Source organism: Protopterus annectens, chromosome 3.part0 (genome assembly GCF_019279795.1).
Source record: "Protopterus annectens isolate FY-2018-M chromosome 3.part0, PAN1.0, whole genome shotgun sequence".
NCBI classification, from domain to species: Eukaryota; Metazoa; Chordata; order Ceratodontiformes; family Protopteridae; genus Protopterus; species Protopterus annectens.
Window position 1 is genome coordinate 1,782,409,399 of NC_056731.1, and position 21,816 is coordinate 1,782,431,214.

Here is a 21,816-nt window from a genome sequence, read left to right on the forward strand (position 1 = left end):
ATTTTATTTTGTTAACAGGGTAGAGTACTGATTAAGGCTGATCATTTGCAATCTCAGCCCAGGATGCATTTTACATATGAACAAACACTGGATCGATAAATAATGATAAAGAAAGATAAATGATACAGTTGCTAGGCCTAAGAGAGACATGGCCATGGCATATGGTGTTTTTGCTCCACTCACTCAAAGTATCCATCACAGAGTATATATATATATATATGTATATATATATATATATATATATATATATATATATATATATATATATATATATATATATACACACACACACACACACACACACATATGAGTCTCTTCTGCCTCCTGAACAAAAAGCAAGCCTCAGCATCTTTCTCATTAGAGATAGAGATAGTTTACAGTCTTGGGATATTAAAAGTAAAAGAGAGGAAATGGTTAGTTTATTTAAAAATGGAACCTATAACACAATATAGTCATATTCCAGAGGGGGGTGACATATTGACTGATCCATGCAAAATTAAGTTGCCCTTCACTAAATACTACAAATTATCATTCTCATCTACCTACCTACAGCTCGGGTTCTTCCTTATACAAAAGTGATGTTAAATCTTTTTTTAAAACCACAGTCTTCCATACCTGAATAGGAAAGTAATTATGATGTTGTTGGCACCCATATCCTTAAAGAAAGTTAGAGAATGATTGTGTCAGTACCAAAGTACCTGTGATCAGATGGCGTACTGAAGTGTATAAACTGTCTAGCAAAATTTCCCCTGTTTTGTTTAAGCTTATCACCATGAATACTGAACCTTAAGGACATGCTCTCCTTTGATGGGATAATGCTGGAAGCAACTGGTGGGATTATACACCTTTCTGGAGATGAGGTCACTAGCATTTAAACAGAGATCCTATGCCAAGGCTAGATATTTTGTAGGTGCTATAAATTGTTGGAGCATTATGGTTAATATCTCATTTAAATGTTGTGTGGAAGGCAGGGACAGGGCCAATGGACTGGAAAACTGGGATGCTAGTGTCCATATTCATAAAATAGAACCAGAAGGAATATTCTAACTATACAGGTATCATGCTTCTTATCCACAAAGTGCTGGAGAGGACACATAATCCAATAACTGAACAAATGATTCAGAAAAGGCAAGGAAAATTCTATCCTAGCTGTGGAATACTGGAACATCTCTTTGTCCTAGCAAGGCTAGTGTAGGGTAATGAAAATTATCAGTATGGTCTTATATGCAATATGTGGACATTGAGAAGTCATATGACTGCATATCCTGGGATATCTCATGGTATGTATTCAGCAGTGGGGCAATGATATGTGAGGGGAAAGTGTCTGCATTCTCAGCATTAAGTCACATGCATTCCAGCTGGACATTTGACTACAACAAAGTTGTGCATAATTCTCTCCTTTCGGATCACATATGTAGCATCTTTCATTTTATAAGCTACTTCACTCACTATCATATTCATTACTAATGTAAACAATATCCCACTCATGAGACATCATTTTCTTATACCACAATTCTTGCATATTTCTTTACTCAGCCACCTATTCACTAGCACTCTCACGCTATTATTTTAAAATGCTGACATACACACTCTCCTAATTCTATTACCTATTCCATATTTATGCATGACATCCCACAAAGCATCATGTCCTACTGTATCAGATGTCTTACTAATATCACCAACCATAAGTTTCACATCTTCCTTTTACTTATAATATCAACCACAGTTTCTCAAGCATCAATAATAATACCTGACATTGCTTACATTTTATACCATATATAGGTTCATAGGTTCATAGGTTTATACTAGGCTATCTGCCCGAGGGCATTTATAAGCCTAGCCTATAGTTTTTTGTGGCTTATGCCACCCCTTAGTTTGGAGAAACTATGCCCATTATTTAGCTGTGCTTCTGTCGAGCAGTGACACTGAGGTAACCCCGGGGGTGTATCTGCGATCTCCCATCCATTGGTCAAGATTCCTCTTGAACAAGGCCAGCGAGGTGCTCTGCCTCACATAAACCGGGATTTTGTTCCACAGCATAAGGAGTCTTTGGGTGATGAATCTATCCCTCCAGCACGTCCTATTAATAACCGTGTCGAAGTTTAAGTCACCCGCCCTTGTGGCTCTGAGGGATCTAGATTTTTTGAGATGAAGCATATTCATCAAATCTGGGTTTGACATGGCCTTGTATGTCAGGCATAGGTCACCTATGAGCAAGCGGTACGCAACTGAATATAACTGGAGTTCTTTCAGTCGTGCAGCATAAGACAGATTTTTGAGACCCTTTATCCTTTTGGTGAGGAACTTTTGTGGCCTCTCCAGCTGCTGCAAGTGTCGGGTCAGATACATTCCGAATGGGGCATTGTACTCGATCATTGGTCTGATGAGTGATGAGTATAGGGAGACTATGACTTCCCTTGATCTAAATGTGAATCCCTTCATGATAAGGTGGGCAATGTAGAAGGTCTTCCTAACTACTTTAGCAATATGAGTGTCGAATGAAAGGCTACTGTCAACCTGGGTTCCCAGGTCCCTAATAACTTCTTCTGTGTTCAGGGGATTGCCACCTATATGGTAGCTAGGGGTAACCTTATTTTTCCCGAAGGGTATGACTATGCATTTCTTGGCATTTAACTTGAGGCCATGGCTCTGGCACCAGTTATCCGTTTCTGTGAGACCCTTCTGAAGGATATCTGTGTCGGATGTGTTCTCAACTACGGCTCCCAGTTTGCAGTCATCTGCGAACTTTGTCAGCCATAACCCTCCTGTGTTTGCTTGTACTTCCATAATGTCCTTCATCCTTCCTTCCATTCTCCTCTTTATTACTCTCATGTATATTATATAATCTGTATTATTTAATGTGATAGGTCTCCTATTTTTATTTCATTCTTTTCATCTTTCTTCCATATAAATTTTAATGTCCCACTACATAACGTCTTTCAACCATTCATTCAAAATGTTTACAAAACACTGTCTTCGCCAGTCCCTTAATTTCTTGTACATTTCATACACTATATAATCTGGACCTGATACTGAATAAGCAGTTACTTAAGTACTTTATCTAATTCACTAATAGTAATTTATTTTTCAAATTCTTCTTAACTCATTCCTATTATAGTACTTATTATAGAGACATGACTAAAACCCCACATTAAAGATGAGGAAATATTTACTAGTGATTATAATGTTATTAGACAAGATAGGCTGAACAAACATGGTGGAGGCATTGACATCATGTATAAAAATTTCCACAAAATTGAAAAATTAATCTGTACTCCCCCAGATCAAAAAGAAGCAGAAATTCTAACCACCCGATTTGAAGTACATCCATATAAAACCATCATAATTATTGCCTCCTACCTACCACCAGGAAATAATCCACTACCATTAAAAGACTCCTATCTTGGGCATTCTCTATTTTCAACCAAGAAACTATAGTGCTAGGTGATTTCAACTTGGACTGGCTATCCTGTTCACCTGACAACCCCTCCAATTTTATCAGTCTGTTCAATTTCACCCAAACTATAAACTTCCCCACTAGAATCGATAAAGACACTAGGGAAGACTCTACTCTAGACTGGATACTAACCAATAAGCCCAACTTTGCCCGCCAGGCTGGGTGCTTCCCTGATTCTCTCAGTGATCACTCCCCTACCTTTCTTCTAAGGAAACGCATTCAGTCACCCTGTAATGTCATTTTCAAACACATACGCAACAAAAGAAACTTTTACCCTACCATCTTAAATTCCCTACTTGAAAACTGCAACTGGTCACCTCTAAAATCACTCCACCTAGACCAAGCCGTATAATATTTTAATGATACCTTCCTCAACATCCTTAATAACTTTACCCCAAACAAGAAAAAAAATTGCTCTAAAGCCAAAAACCTACTTTGGACAACCAAGGATGCTAAATCTCTCATTAAACAAAGGGATAGAACCTGGACTGCTTATCACACCTCCAAAACCTCAGAAAACCTCACCTCTGACAAACAACTAAGAAACCTAACTTAGAACCAAATATTATCTGATAAAAATCTTATTTTCTAGCTTGTCAGCAAAAACACACAAATAACCCACAAAAATGTTGGGAAAACATTAACTACCTCCTCAACCTCTGCACCATTTACAACAAATAGCACTGGATTTAGCATTCCAATTTAACTCTCATTTCATCATAACTATCACCTCACTTTTAAACAACAACAAATCTAACCAACCCTTTACAGTGCCACAAACTCTAAACCCAACTACTTATTTTTTAAACCCATGTTTTACTTCTTATATCAAAAAACTATCAAAACTAAAACCTACCTGTCTATCAGCTGACCAGCTCCCTAATGACTTCTTAAAAAGTGCTTCAAGCTCCATCCCCTATCCCATATATATCCTAATCAATCGATCTATTGCAGACAATATGACCCCACTATGAAAAATATCCCATATCATCCCACTCCATAAAGGAGGCCCATCTAAAGATCTCTCTAATTATCAGCCCATTGCCATTCTCTCAACCCTAGCCAAAATCTTGGAAAAATGTATCCATAAGCAGTTGCTAGACCACCTCACTACAAATAACCTCTTATCTAGTTCACAGCACAGCTCCTGTCCAAAACACAGTACCTCCACAGCCCTCATAATTTTCATTAACTGCATCAACCTCCTCAAAAACAGTAGACAACTTATCTCTACTATATCCCTTGATATCTCCAAAGCTTTTGATACGGTATCCCACCAACTACTACTCAACACAATAGCCTCCTTCAACCTCAGTTCTACAGCTATCAACTGGTTCTTTAGCTACCTTACTAATTGACAACAGGCAACTAAATGGGATAATAAACTCTCCACACTCCTCCCACTCTCCGTTGGGGTTCCTCAAGGTTCCATCCTTGGCCCTCTCCTATTTATTATATTCACAAATAGTCTAAACACTGTCACTAAATCTGCTTCTATCATTCAATATGCTGATGATGCTATTCTTATTTGGTCTGCTCCTACACCCCAAGAACTCCAAGATAAACTGCAAAAGTAATTTTTAGATATTGAAAATTACCTAAATGAACTTCAACTCAGCCTAAACCCAAACAAAACAAAATTAATGATCTTCTCCAACAAGAAAATCACCTCTTCTCTCCACCTACTCCATTAATGGCATTATAATAGAACCAGTTAACCAAACAAAACTACTTGGTGTCACAATAGACAACAACCTAACATTTGATAAACACATATCACTCACAATTATGAATGTTCACATCATACTTGGTGCACTATATAGCACCAAACCTTACCTTATTTAAAATGCCAGACTAGCCACAGCTAGATCCCACCTCCTGTCTACTCTCCTCTATTGTTCTCAACTTTTCACTAACCTGCTCATGCCTGATGTATATCTACTTGATTCCTGCTATAATAAAATAGCAAAGTGTGCTGCTAATATACCCAGCAGGACCAATAACTGCCTTGCTCTTCAAAAACTATACTAGCTTGAATTTCCCAATCTGTTTTTGCTCAATCAGCTCACAGCTGCCCACTCCATTATCCATAAACCTGAAAACTGCCCTGCACTCTCCAACGTAGTGCAGCTAAATACCAACACGCAGACCCTTAGATCATCTGATAAACTTGTACTCAAGGTAACAAAGACCTATAATTACTTTGGTGACACTCTCTTCTCCTTCAAAGTAGCCACACAGTGGAACTTATTACCCCAGAATATCTTAAAAAACACAGATCGTCATAGCTTCAAACAACTCCTGAAGGAATACCTTACTCAACAATGGCTATGCTCTTGTAATACTCCTGGCTAGTTCCTTATGCCATCAATCAAATGTTTTTTCTGCTATCTTCTGCATGTCTCACTTCTACCAAATGAAAATAGCACACTGTTTTTATATATCTAATGAGTTTCATATTACTGTCTGTAGTAAGGCTTATGAAATGTAATGTTTTTCTGTTTTACATTCCTTTTTGCAAATTGTGATTGTTAGTAACTGTCAAACGTTTTGTATATTGTTTGTAAATCTTTTTAAAAATTTTTGTAATCTTTTTTGTACTATTGTTATGGAGCTTTTCTCCCCAGGTTTCCGCTGAAAATGGGTTACTTGCCCAGCCGGACTCTACCCGGTTAACAAATGTAAAATAAACTAAATAAATAAATAAATCCTGATTTTTTTTTTTTTACTTTCCAATCTTTCTTATTTTCTTTTTTTTTTACTCTTGTACATATTTTGTACATGCCATACTACAATACTCATAATTTGTTCTTGTGTTCTTTTCGACTGTCCTTTTACATTTTTTCATTTCCGCTCATTATACTAATATCCTCCATTAATATATTGCCCAAATATCCAGAGACCTTCTCACTTCTCTCTTTTAAATAATATTTCTGCTTAAACAATAGTGTCTTGTTTTTCTCAAGTTCTTTTATATATATCCTGCTCTTTCACAATATCTGTTGTTTTTATCTCTACATTCCCCAATATACTTCTATGCATCTTTCCATACTTCACTTTCTCTTAATTTCTTATGTTATCCTGCCACTGAAAAAAAAACTCTTTTTATATTTCTTTTTAAATTCAAACCACCATTCAGACCAATTTTTATTAAAGTCCTTCATGGTTATATAATTCCTCCATAACTGCAATGTTTCCCACTCTCCAAATTCATCACATAATTTCTCATTTATTCTTTTAATTTTCTTTCCTATTTTAACATACTATCTTTCTTCAATCACCTCTAGCTATATTGCCAAATGATCCAAAAAAACTGTCCCTGCTGTATCACCATCTTCTACAAGCAAACCTTGCTACACAAGTATGACCAGTACAAAATAATCTATTTCTGATCCAATTATCCCTTTCTATAAGTCTATTGACTTTTATTCCACACAGGTAACTTACCACATTTTATCATTTCTTTTTTTTTTTTTTTACATATTTTCTTTCTTTTTACGTTTTCCCCTTAAATCACAATTAAAGTCCCCTGCAATAATAATTTTCATGTTAACCACCTCATAATCTAATATTTGATGAAACAGATACTCTCTTTCCTTTCTATTTATATATGCATATAATTCTATAAACATATTGTCTCTACCTCACATCCATATCAGTTAACCTTCCTATTCTTACCAGTGTTACACCTAATATTTTGACTTTTTTTGTACAATAGAGCCACTCCAGAACAACATTCAATTCCTAAATTCCATATTATGTTTCCACATCAAAATGTTTCTGTTAGCAGTATTTTTTTACTTGTCAGGAATCTTACATCCTCTATAAGAATAATATCAACATCGCATTTAACACACCATTCAAGTATCCCCATCCTTCTTACAACGTTAACAATAATATTCCCATTTACTGAAAGCACTTCAAAATGATTATGTTTTCTACTTTTTAAGTTTAAGGGAAGCATTTTAAATGTTTTTTCTTTTTTCTGCTTTCACCAGTTGTATATTTTTCTGAGTTTATGTACAACTAATTCTGTGATCTTCAGAATCAGGTTTTTCACTATTTTATTAACTGAAAAACATTATTTTGAAGGTTTGGTAATATAGTTTTAAATCTTCTTTTCCTCATCCTTCCCTAGCGCCTATTAAATTTATTTCCTAACATCTTTTATTCTCACTTCACAAACATCTGACTTTCAATTTCTTCTTCAATTTCAATACTCATAATATATTTACCTTCATCCTTCTGAAATATAACATTTTATATAAATTACATTTTATTACTTCATCCTTTTTTTCATTAACATCTTTTCCACCTACTTCCTCATTACTTTCAGATATTACAATGTTTCTTCATCATTCTGCTCAACATTATATTGCTTATTCTTTTTACAATCAAACCAAAAATGTGCTTCACTTTTGCATATTATATACTACTTTATATTCATTAGTCATTATTCGTCATATGACCTTTTCTTCCTGCATTTATTGCATTTTATTTTTCTATACTAATTTAGCAGGTAATTGAAATCCCTACATAAAAAAAGAAAAAGAAAAACAAATTTGTGGCTGTCCCATATACCCAATTATTTCTCTATTACCATCTATATATATAACATTGGGTAAATGCTTTATCATGTATATTTTTTCAAATTTTAAAATAACATGCACTTTCTGTACCCCATTCCAAATACCCCTCTTATCTTTAACTCTCACAATATCACAAACTGAATAACACACAAATAAAAACATTTTAACATCTTTTAACTCATTTTCATCAGTATGAAACTGAGTACATTTTTTTTAATTGTGTCCCTTGTCCTGAAAATATAAATTAATTCCATGGGTAGCAGGCCTTCTTTTTTCACAATTAAATACAAATCTTTCCATTAAATCTTCAGTCTCAAACATTAATCACAATGTGTCTCTTTCACCTAATGAATTAAGGATCTAATGTCTTTTGCTGCAAAACCCAGGGTAACACTAAATTATCCCACACAAAATATTTGTGTATTATTTCATTTTTATCCAAACAGCAAACCTTTTTTTCTTTTTAATAAAGTTTACAGTAACTTTTGTTCTTCCAACTGCATCAGCATATGATTTTCCAGATTGCATCCTACCTGAAACTTTACATCTATCCAACTCATGACTCATTTCATTTCCATCCAACTCACTGCCCATTCTGAAAACCTTTTCCATCATATCTGATCACAAAATCTCAGACTCCTCTCCAGGATCACCTTTGTTCAATAAATCAGACAGGTTTTCAATAGGGATACTTACAGAATCAATTTCAATTACAACAAGTTCTTCAAAATCCTGAGGTTTAAAGTTAGCTAGCCACTGACTATTTGTGCTATCACTTGCTTTTCAACAGTTTTCTATCTGACTGACAGAATCACACTGCTATCACCAAGAGAAGAACTCCCTTCTCCTCCCATTACTGCACAGCTTCTCTTAGCTGCCTCTGTACCAGGAATGGAAGCTGGAAATGCAACAGTAAAAAAACTCCCACCTCACAATGAAAAGAGTATGGGAAGTTCCTATATTCCCTGGCCAAATTTCCTCTAGTAGTATAAATTCTACCTCAGTTCTCCCAAGAAAAGAGGCTACTAGCCTAATGGGATTAACCCGGTCAACAAACGATAAATAAACGTAAAAATAAAATAAAATCAAATGAAGAGTGGAACCCCTATAGAAAATGTCTCTCTTTCAATTATAACACTGGCAAAAGTTGTTTTTTGTGTGTGTGTGTGTGTGTGTGTGTGTGTGTGTGTGTGTGTGTGTGTGTGTGTGTGTGTGTGTGAAAGCCATGAGAAAATTGGGAAATCCATCTGTAATAAGATATTCCCATTCCATTTTCACAATCTAAACTAAAAACATGAATTTCAGTGGGACCGAAATGAACTTTGCCTTTGTCTGTCACAATATATTAGTTTTGTTGATAATGTATTGTAGCATACAATATGAAAGTTTAAGGATCAGACAGGTTTTAATCAGAGAAATGTTCTATTCTATATGTATCAATATTATTATGTTTTATTTATTTTTATTTTTACATTTGTTAACTGGGTTAGTCCAACTGTGCCCACAGAACCCTTTTTCAGCAGAGAACCGAACAGAAAAGCTCCAGGAAAGTAATTAAAAAATAAGAAGTTGTAAGATACTGGGTCTACTTTAATTAAACAAAAGCAGAATCCATCGAATACGAATCTGTTGACACATAAACAGCGAAACACGGAAACATTGAACGCACTAAATAGCGAAATCAGAAATGTCGAATTGTCATAGTTGGCCCATCTGCAGTATAGCTCCGTAAGGTAAGTGTGCGATAATTACGGGCCTTAGGGTTAGGGTGCGGGTTAAGGTAAGTGCATAGATAGGTAATGTATGTAAGGTTTAGTGTAGGGTTTTGTTAAGTGTATGTGTGTGGAATATTTACTTTGTGTGGGTATAGTTTTGTAGGGTAAGTGTGCGGTAGTTACGGACCTTAGGGTTAGGGAGGGGTTAAGGGTAGTACATAGATAGTTGTGTATGTGGGGTTTAGTGTAGGGTTACAAGTGGTGTTTTGGTGCTTTAATTTAGGGTTAGTAGTAGGGTTTTGGTTAGTGTATGTATGTGTTTTTTGTTGTTGTGTTTGTGTAGGTAGTATGTTACGGGTGGTGGAGTTAGCCGACTATTGCGGTTTCGATGTTTAAATTTCACGGCTTTGCGTGTTTGACATTATTGCATTTCACTGTTTATGTGTCGATGGATTCATATTCGATGGATTCTGCTTTTGTTTAATTAAAGTAGACCCGTAAGATACTTAATAGTACAAAAACACAGAGAAATATGCAATACGAATATATACAAGGCAAAAAGTACAGTATTTTGAGAATGTAGTACCTATATGTTTGAGAAATTTGGTTAACATTAAGCTATTTATAAGGAATGTAGCAACGTCTAAAATAAAATATTAATAAAAAAAAAATTCAGAGTAACATCATGTCATAGTACACCAAAGATGCATTTAATAGCATAGGTACTAACTGCAGAGAGAGTAATATATGTAGACAGTTTAAAAATAAAAAATAAATAAAATGCGCAGTAGCATTATTATAACATGTAGAATCTTTTCTGGCACAGAAACAGTGAATACAATGTCATCTGCATATGCATTAATGGTGGCATCATGTACCAAGACAACAGTTTTTTAACATATTTGTATAGTGAGTTATTACTACCCACGAATCTATTGCTATCTCAAAAATGAAAATAGAAAGTATGGTGCTCTGTCTGGTATTTTTCTCTCTCAGTGAAATTCCTGAGTCCTAAGGTTAAGCAGAGGCCAACCTTTAAGTAAGATATATCATTAAAACTAGTTGTTTTGCAAATGAAAAAATGTAAAGGTAAAATTCTGCCTTGATAGATTGCTAAACAAATATCCTGAATAATGTTCCCAATTAAGTTTGTGAAATAACTTCTCTGCATCTGAACAAATTGTTGATTGTCACCATCTGAACTGGCTTTGCTCAGTTGTGCCAAGTCTCTTTGGGTATTTTCTGTAGTGGGAGATGTCCATCTAATCAATTACCAGTTCAATAATACCTGTCATTATGAAAAAGATAGACATTATAGGCTTCTGACAAAACTGGTTTGGTGATCATAGGTTCATATATAGGTACTAGGCTATTGGCCCAAGGGCCTAAGTAAGTCTAGCCAACAAGGTTCCCTGGCTAACACCACCCAAGAAAGTTATTTTCCTGTGCCCCTGTCAAGCCGAGCCACAGAAGTGATCCCAGGGTGTATTTCCTATTTCCCATCCACTCATCAAGATTTTTCTTGAAGAGTGCTAATGAGGAACTTTGCTTGACATAGATGGGTAGCTTGTTGCAGAGTATGGGAAGTCTCTGGGACAGGAATCTATCCCTCCAGCATGTCCTGTTTATTGTGGTAACAAAGTTTAGGTCCCTAGAGCATGTAGCTTGGAGGGATTGGGATTTCTTTAGGTGTAGCATGTCCAACAGCTCTGGGTTTGACATAGCTTTATATGTTAGGCAGAGATCCCCTCGGAGTAAGCGATATGCTACGGAGTAAAGCTGGAGTTTTTTGAGATGGTCAGTGTAGGGCATCTGTTTGAGGCCAGTAATCCTCTTTGTGAGGTACTTCTGTGGCCTTTCCAGCTACTGCAGATGTCTTGTGAGGTACATTCCAAAAGGGCATTGTACTCTATAATGGGTCTAATGAGTGTCGAGTAGAGGGGAACAACGACCTCTTTTTTCCTGGATGAGAACCCTTTTGTGATGAGGTTTGCCACATAGAAGGATTTCCTGACTACTGTGGCAATATGATTATCAAAGGAGAGACTACTCTCCACCTGGGTTCCAAGGTCTCTTATCACACATTCGGCATTAAGTAGGCTGCCCCTATGTGGTAGCTCATGGGTACAGAGTTTTTACCAAAGGGTAAATACCAAATACACTTTTTGGCATTGAGCTTGAGGCCTTGGCTCTGACACCAGGCATCTGTCTCAGTGAAGCCCTTCTGTAGGATGTCCACATCATTTGGGGACTCGACTATGGCTCCTAGTTTGCAGTCATTTGTGAATTTCATTAGCCAAAGGCCTTCTGTGTTAGCTTGTACTTTAGAGAAGTAGATACCAAACAGGAGAGGTCCCAGGACTGAACCCTGTGATACTCCACTTGTCACTGGTTTGAAGTCAGATTTGGAGTCTGCAACTTTTACGGTGTGGGTTCTGTCAGTGAGCCAGTTGACAACCCATCTTGTGATGTAGGGATTTATACCTAGTTTAGTGAGTTTAGCTATAATTCCAAAATGGGGGATGGTGTCGAAAGCCTTGGTGAGGTCAAGATAGGCTGTGTGAACCACCTTACCCTTGTTTCAGCTTTGGTGAAGCCACAAAGAAGTCAATCAGGTTCAGGAGGCATGATCTGCCATTCACAAACCCGAACTGGATGGGGTCCAGAGTTTGGAGGTTACCAATGTCTTTGTTTATGAGTTCCATGATGATACGTTCCATGGCCTTACAGACTAGGCTTGTCAGGCTAATAGGGCGATAGTTCCTGGGATCAGTGGTGGCTCCCCGTTTGTGGAGTGGGATGACTACTGCTGTGCACCATTCAGTGGGCACAAAGCTTGACGTGAGGCTATGATTGAACATGGTGCTTAGGTGGGGAGCCAGTTTGTTCTGAAGTTTGTGTAAAATGCATGGCTTTAGGCAGTGCAGCTCTTACCTGCATAGTTGTGATTACAGGGACTCTGCATTCTTCCTGTATAGATATAGACCCTTTAGGGGGTGAGAGAGAGAGGTTAAAGTTAGCAATGAACCTATCTGCCAGGATGTTGGCAATATCAGTTGGTTCTGTAATTTTCATGCCATTGTGCTGTAACTCAGGGCAGAACTGGGTGTTGCCATTGAGATTCTTGACATAGCTATAGAATGCTTTATGGTTGTCCCTAGAACCAGTGGTGATTTTGTTTTTGTAGCTAGCTTTGGAGGATCCTATAAGGGATCATAGCTTCTTACTGAGGCTGACCAGGGAGCTCCACCACTCATGGGATTTTTTTCTCTTTTGCAACAGTTTCTTCCTTCTGTTGTAGAGTCTGTTTATGGCAAGGGGCCACCAGATTGGCTTCATTTTTTTGGAGGATAGCATCTTGGTTCTGTTTGGAATAGCATGATCCATTCACTTGTGTAAGTGCTTGTAGAGTGCATTTGTGTAGGATTCAGCAGTCATAACTGTATTGTTCATCTGCATGGTTGTCATGAAGTTTGACACTCCTGTCTTAAGAAGCATGAAGTTAGCTTTTGAGAAATTTTTTACCATGGTTTCCTTAATGGGAGGTGGGGTAGGATGTGGATATCTAGGGTGATTAGCTTATGATCGGATCTAACCAACAAGGAATTGACTTCAGGTATGAAACACCGGTCACACATGTTGGTAATGACTAGGTCTAGGATATTGTTGCCCTTGGTGGGGGTGTGGATAAGTTGATCCAGGGCATTGGAATTTATAAATTCCAGGAATCACTGAGCAAAGGAGTTGGTACATGACTAGTTTTCCCAGTTAATGGTTGGGTAGTTGAAATCACCCATTATTAGGGTGTTTGGTTGAACCCTAATATTTTCCAGTATATCAAGAAAAGAGGAGTGGGAATCCTGGGGCATGGTGAGGGATCTGTACCAAGCTACAATCTGGATTACAGTTTTGCCCAGAGTTAGTTGCACTTGGATAACCTTGGATGCATTATACTGAGCAACTAGCCTGGAGGTGTGGATATCCTTAATGAATATGGACACACCTCCGCCTTTGGTGTTCCAGTCCAGGTTAGATGTCCGAAAAGTGTGGTATAAGTTATAAACTGGTAATGCAAGGATGCTTTCTGGAGCCTTGAACCAGGCCTCAGTCACTGCAAAGATATCAATGTTCTCCATTTTAAGGAGTGCCTCGAGGGAGTGCATTTTGAGATGTAGACTTCTAGCATTGAGTAGCATTAACCTCAGTTTTTGCTTGCCTGTTCCTGTTATGGTGAGAAATTTGTCATTTGAACCTTGCCTAAAAAAGGCACTATAGGGGTGGCAAGAGCCTTAGCCATTATCCAGAATCCCAGGGGAGACAGGTGCAGGCCATCTCTGGCAAAGTATCGTGGTCTTTCAACCATGTCGTCCCAGGCATGCAGATATTGAATCTCCTTAGAATGACACTAGAAGCTTAGCCAATTGTTGAAGTCAATGATTTTGTCCTTGTACTGCAGTATCATTCTGGGTGATGGCAGGATGCTGCTCAAGGCTAGGGTCATACCTGCCTGGGCTACAAGATTGTAGAGCTCTTCCATGTCTCTTTTCATGTAGTCCAGGGAGGTACGTCTCAGGTCATTCACACCAACATGGACAATGACAGAGTCATATTTGTACTTGTTGTGGAGTGACCTGAGTGCGTGGGTTATGTGGTGGATCCTGGCAGCTGCCAGTAACCTTCGCCTTGTTTAGCCTGGTGAGTGGTACATCAGTGTGCCTGACTATAGAGTCAACTATGACTAGTATGTTGGGTACATTGTTTTACCTTATGGGCTGTGGTTGAGTAGCACACTGAGTCTGTGGGATATGTGTCATTTGGGTTGTGTTGGGGGATGGAGGTTGTTTGCTTTTCTGCTTTGGAGGTCTCTGTTGCTTAAGCAGATTAATACTGAGAGCCTTTGTGAATGTTTTTGTATTACTATGTGTGGATTTTGGTGGTGCAGCTTTAGCAGGACTATGTGATGAGTGTGGTGTGGTGTGGTGCAAGTGTGTACCTTCTCCTCTTGACTGTCAAGTTCAGTCTTGGTTGGAGAGAGCTTTATCTCCAGTTTGGCTAGATAAGTGCATCTCACAGGTTGTAGTGTTGGGTGGTAGAAGGAGAGGGTTTTCTGTGCACATGACGCAATTGCTACATTGCCCCAAGATGCCCAGATTCATCAGATAGACAGGAGAGAACACTGGGAGCTGACCCCTGGACAAATCTGAATAAAAAACTATTTTCCTCTAGACTAATGAGGAAAGTGAGTACAAGAGTTATTTTTCTCTAAACAAGTGAGGATAGTAAGTACAAAAACTTGTTTTCCTCTAGGTAATGAGAAAGGTTGAGTGCTGTAGTAATTTGTAGCTTATTAAGTGCTTGCAACAAGTTCTGAGCAAGTGCTGAGCACGAATAAGCAAATTCAAGTACTAAAACTAAGAATCTGTATCTGAACTAGACTAGTTACAGGAAAGAAACAAGTGCAAATTTGAGCTTTTAAATCAGAAAGTTGAGATAGATGGAAAAATTGCCCAAACGGCCAATAACTACAATTTTTGGGCCAGAAACCACTCCTTATGTGGTAAATAGGTTATCTAGTGCTTACCACTCCCACTGATAAGCTAGCAGGCTTCCCTCCAACACAGAAAGTCTTGGGGGGCCCAGGAGATTACAAACAGTCCTGGATACAGCAAATCTGTATCTGGACCAGACTGGTTACATGAAGGGGGTAAGCAAGTGCAAATGCAGGCTTTTAAATCAGGAAGTTGAGAGAGATGGAAAAACTGCCCAAACGACCAATAACTACAATTTCTGGGCCAGAAATCACTCCTTATGTGGTAAATAGGTTATCTAGTGCTTACCGCTCCCACTGATAAGCTAGAAGGCTTCCCTCCAACACAGACAGGCTTGGGGGGCTCAGAAGCTTACAAACAGTCCTGGATATAGCAAATCTGTATCTGGACTAGACTAGTTACATGAAAGACAGGAAACAAGCATTTTTTTTTTGTTACAGTTAAGCAGAACACAGGGAGATTCTAGCAAAGTTTTTTTTTGTAAAGGAAAGGGAGAGACAAGAAGCAGAAGATAATTCAAGGTTAGGAAACTAAGCGGGTTGGCCTTCTCAAATGTTCTCCCTGTATTAGGTAGAATGAGCTAATGACACTTGACTGGGAGGAGTGTCCCAGATCAAATTTACAGTAGGGGCGGGCATCTGCAATGCCACCAAGTATAACAGCAAAAGACCAAAAGGGAGTGAGGGTGGGGAACAATACAACAGCCCACACTCTTTTAGACAGTAAAAACTACAGAAATGTTTATCACAGCAGAAGAACAGCAATGAGACACAAAATGAAAGTTTTTAAACAGATAAAGAAGCAAGGAGATTCTACAGAATGCTGTTAACTGCAAACAAATCAGTTAAATGATACATGGCTTAGCAGGAAATCAGAACAAACAAACAAGTGCTTAACAAGTAGAGAACATTTCCCATTAATACCTTTCATACAGTGAAACTAGCTAAACACAGAGATGGATATGTTAATTAAGGGGTGGAGGTGCGGGGAGTTCTTTGCATATAGGGTATAAGGCCATCAGTCCTATGTTCATTGAAAGTCTTCACAGTCTATCATTTTCAGCAGATAGAGCTTTGACAGGTTCATCTATATTTAGCTAAATAACCCCACAGCAGGGTTGTGATAGTGAAGAAAAAAGTGCATTCAAACAGTAGTTGTAAGACCTACTAGATAAAGCAGGACAACATGAATTGGAGCTGATAATAGTGTTGATAATGAATGATCTGAATGCACATATCGAGACAGACAGAACAGGATATGAGAAGTAGCTGTGTCCAAATGGGTGGGACAACAGGAGTAAAAAAAATTCTAGATTTCTGTCTGGCAAATGGCTTGATGGTGGCCAACACATGGTTCAGCAAGAGACAGACAGCCGCAAGATCACATACAAGACTGTCCAACATAGGACTGAGCTAGACTTCCTCCTAGTAAGGAAAGTGCACTGGGGTAGAATCAGTGATTGCAAAGTCATCCCCAGTGAAACAGTCAGGCCACAGCATAAACCACTGGTTGTCACAATCAACTACAAGCAGTACTCAGAGAAAGATCTAGGGTCAACAGAGATCAGGCAGAAGTCCTGGAAGTTGACTGGAGAGAAAGCACAAAAGTTCAAGGAATCACTCAAGGCTCTAGCACCTCATTAAGAAAAGAAAATAGGTGGAGTTAAAGAAAAATTACAGTGCCTCAAAACAACATGTGTGAGGACTACAAAACAGATATGTGGCTGAGCCAGGTATAGAAATGACTCGCACTGCACGTTCCTAAGCCCCCTGGAGAATATTGGGGTCAAACCTAACACTCTCTTACTAGGTGACTTCAACTACCCCTCCATTAACTGGGTAAACTACTCATGTACCAATACACTTGCCCAACGTTTCCTGGAGTTCATTAATTCCAATGCTATGGACCAGATCGTTCTTACCTCCACTAGAGGTAGCAACATCCTAGACATGGACATTACTAACATGGGTGACCATTGCTCTACACCAATAGTCAGCTCCTCCCTGCTTAGATCTGACCACAAACTAATCACCTTGGAAATCCACATCCCTCCCACCCACCCCCCCCCCAGCAAAGGTAACCACCATGAAAAACTTCTCCAAAGCTAACTTTCGGATCTTAAAAACAGAGGTGGCTAATTTCACGGCACCTATGCAAATGGAGAATAGTTGTGTGACTGCAGAATCATACACCAATGCATTGTATGAACACGCACACAAATGCATGGATCTTGCCATACCCAGTAGAACCAAGACACTCTCCTCCAAAAAAAGGATGCCAATCTGGTGGTCCCCTGCCATAAACAAACTCTACAACAGAAGAAGGAAACTGATGCGGAATAAGGTGAAGCCCCAAGACTGGAAAAACTCCCTTATCTGCCTCAACAAAACATTGAGATCCCTCATCAAATTCTCTAAAGCTAGGTATGAAAATAGAATTGCAGCAGATAGCAAAGGCAACCACAAGGCCTTCTATAGTTATGTAAAGAATCTCCACAGCAATATCCAGATTTGCTCTGAGCTACTGCACAATGGTACCTCCTATACCGAGCCAACAGATATTGCCAGTATACTGGCTGACAGATTCAGTGCCAACTTTACCCCCCTCTCCCCCCAAAGGACCAATCACAATACCAGTAGATTGCCGGGCACCCAGTATTACTGCTGCACAGGTTAAAACAGCACTGTCCAAGGCTGAGAATACAGCTTCTATGAGACCCAACAATATCCCTGGTTGTGTTCTACATGAACTACAGAGTGACCTGGCACCTCACTTGTGTGCTCTGTTCAATAACAGCCTCACCTCAGACTTTTTCCCTGCCGAATGGCACACTGCTACAGTTATCCCTCTCCACAAAGGAGGAGCGAGTACAGACCCTGGGAACTATCACCCCATTAGCCTGATGAGTCTCATATGCAAAGCTATGGAATGCATTATCGTGGACCTAATAAACAAGGATATAGGGAATCTCCAAACTCTGGATCCCACAGTTTGGTTTTGTGAAGGGTAATTCTTGCCTTCTCAACTTGGTCAACTTTTTGAGTCAGTCACCAGAGCTGTGGATGAAGGCAAGGTGGTTCATACAGCCTACCTTGATCTGGCCAAGGCTTTTGATACCATTCCCCACTCAGGAATCATAGAAAAACTCACTAAGCTTGGCATCAATCCCTATATCACTAGTTGGGTTGCAAACTGGATCACAGATAGAACCCACAGTGTGAAAGTAGTTGACTCCAAGTCAGACTGCCAATTAGTCACGAGTGGAGTCTCACAGGGTTCAGTCCTGGGTCCTCTCCTGTTTGGTATCTACTTCTCTGAAGTCCAAACCAACATGAATGGACTCTGGCTGACAATGTTCACAGATGATTGCAAGTTGGGAGCTATTATTAACTCCTCAAGTGGTGTTGACATCCTACAGAATGGCCTAAAAATGTGTCATCATCCCCTTTGGGAAAAACCCAGTTCCCATGAATTACCACATTGATGGTAGTCCACTGAACACAGAAGACGTTATAAGAGATCTGGGAACAGGGGTTGACAGCAACCTCTCTTTTGATCACCACATTACCACTGTGGTCAGAAAGACCTTCTATGTGGTACATCTCATTACTAAGAAATTTGCATCCGGGAAGAAAGAGGTCATTGTCACCCTCTACTCTTCCCTCATTAGGCCAATCATTGAGTACAATGCCCCATTTGGCATGTACCTCACTAGACACCTGCAACAACTGGAGAGGCCACAGAAGTACCTCACAAAGAGGATCCTAGGCCTTAAACACTTGTCCTATATGGAGAGACTCAAAAACCTCCAACTATTCTCTGTCTCATATCACCTACTTAGTGGCGTTCTCTGCTTGACTTACAAAACCATGTCTGACCCAGCACTGTTAGAAATGTTACATCTAAAGAAATCCCAATCCCACCACACCACATGCTCTAGAGACCTCAACCTCATTATCACAATTAACAGAACATGCTGGAGGGACAGGTTCATAACCCAGAGACTGCCCATGCTATGGAACAGACTTCCCATACATGTCAAGCAGAGCACCTCGCTGACCCTCTTCAAGAGAAATCTTGATGAGTGGATGGGAAACAGAAAATTCACCCCGAGGATAACATCAGTGGCTCTACTCGACAGAAGTACTGGGAACTAAGGTCGGGTGGTACTATGCCAGGGTGATTCTATGGCTAGGCTTGCAAAGGCCCCTGGGCCATTAGCCTAGTATACACCTATGAACCTATGAACATAAGGAAAGCTGGTGGTGGAATGCAGAAGTCCAGGAAGTCATCAAAGGAAAGAAGGACTGCAGAAAAAAGTGGGAGATAGAAAAGACAGACCAGGCTAAGAAGGAATACTAGTTGGCTATCAAAGAGGCTAAGAGAGGACTTGCAATAAAAAATAACACGGTATCAGAAGCACTCTACCAGCTTCTGGAAAGTGACTTGGCAGATGGCACAAAGAAACTATCAGGTTGCAAGGCAAAGACAGAAAGATAAAGTAGAAAGACACCCTATGTAAGGGATGCGGGCAACAACCTGCTCACCAACCCACAGGAAATCAAAGCAGATGGAAGGAGTACTTTCAGCAACTTCTGAATAAAGAAAATGCTACAGAAGCTCTACTGAAGAATTACCCAAGACACAGCCTATGATGAAAGAAGAGGAGGAGCCACCTAGAAAAAGTAAGTATAGCATTAAGGAAAAGCAATTCAGAGAAGGAAGCAAGTTCAGATGAGGTCACAGCAGATATGATCAAGATGTTGGGTGAGACAGGAGTGAAATGCCTCCCGGGGGTACTCATAGCAGTATGGAGAGAAAGCTATGTGTATTCCAGATGACTGGAGAATAAACATACTAGTGCCAGTGTTCAAGGACAAAGGAGAAATTTACAACTGTGGGTATATAGAGGTATTAGACTGCTGTCACACTACATGAAAGTTCTGGAGATGGTGATTGATAGAAAAAAATGCAGAGTAGCAGAAAATAAGATGTGATTAATAAATTAATAAATTAAATAAATACATAAATAAAAGGAGCATTTCGGGTTCAGATCAGGATGTAGCACCACCAAGCTGATGTCTGCAGTGAGACAAACAGCTGAGAAGAAGCTAGAGAAAGAAAAGAGTTTAACTGGGCATTCCAAGACCTTGAGAAAGAATATGACAAGGTCCCAAGAAAGATGATTTGGGCAGTTCTGCTGTGGTCTGAAGTTCCAGAAACATTGGTAGAATTAGTGCAGGTTATATATAAGGAACCAATGACTCAAGTAGAAACAGAGTTCAGTCTCACAGAGGAGTTTCCAGTGGGAGTGGGTGTGTACCAGGGTTCGGCTCTGGGCCCACTGCTCTTCATACAGGTGATGAATGTCATTAGCAAATAGATCACTGAGGGGACAGATCAACAAAGTTCTGTATGCAGATGATGTGGCATTAAAGAAAGACTCAGAGCAAGAACTTCAGCAAAGGATAGGGGAATGGAATGTAAAACTGGCACAGGGGATGAAAGTGAATACAGATAAAACAGTTATAATGGCAGCAAATAAGGGAAATCAGAAGAAGAGAAAATAGCTTAAGAGGTTAATAGCTTCATGTATCCGGGAGGGGTGGTTGAAGAGACGGGAAGTCTGAATGAGGCGGTCAAAGCTAGAATCAGAGAGGCTGCAGCAAATTGGCACAGAGTGTCAGGGGTAGTATATGGCAGAAAATGCCAGAAAAAGCTGAAAAGAAAGCTGTAAAAAACAGTGGTGTGACTAGTACTACTGTATGGTACAGAAACATAGGTTAGTAAAGACAGAGCAGTTGAGGAAGATCAAAGTTAAGGAAGATGAAGTGCCAGAGACAGGTGGTAGGATACACACTGTGGGACAGCTGCAGAAATGAGGACATCACAGCAGAGGCCAAAGTAGCTCCAATTGCAGAGAAAGTCAAAGAGAGCAGATTACTGTTGTTCGGGCACATGTGCAGAAAAGCAGAAGACAATCTGTTGAAGATGATTTGGGACAGACAAGAACAGTGCAAGAGAAAATGAGGGCATCCAGCAATGAGATAGAAGACTTGCAACAGTCAGGAATGACTATTGAAGAAGGTAGGGGAGTGGCATTTAATCAAGAGATATGGCGACAGTTGACACAATACCACAACTTCATACAGAAAATGGGAAAAGAGGGGTTAATGAGGATGAGGATGGTGTAAATGTGCCCTCTTGATCTCTGTATCGATGCCTAGTATGCAACTTAGGTTAATTCCTTTTTTCAAGCAAATGTCTGTAGGACTCTAGTCAAAAATCTTCAATGGCAACTGCTAGTCAGGACAAGAAGATACCAACATCATTGTAAACTGATAATGCTTTTGGCTTCTATTGCAATGGTGACAATGCCATCGGCTCAGTTTCTTAAATATTGAATCACTTGCCAGTACAGGTCAGGGGGTTGCTTCTGCCACATGACTTTTAAAACTGTCTTCTTTACTTTTTAAAGCATTCCTAAAGTTGTAACCTGCAGTGTT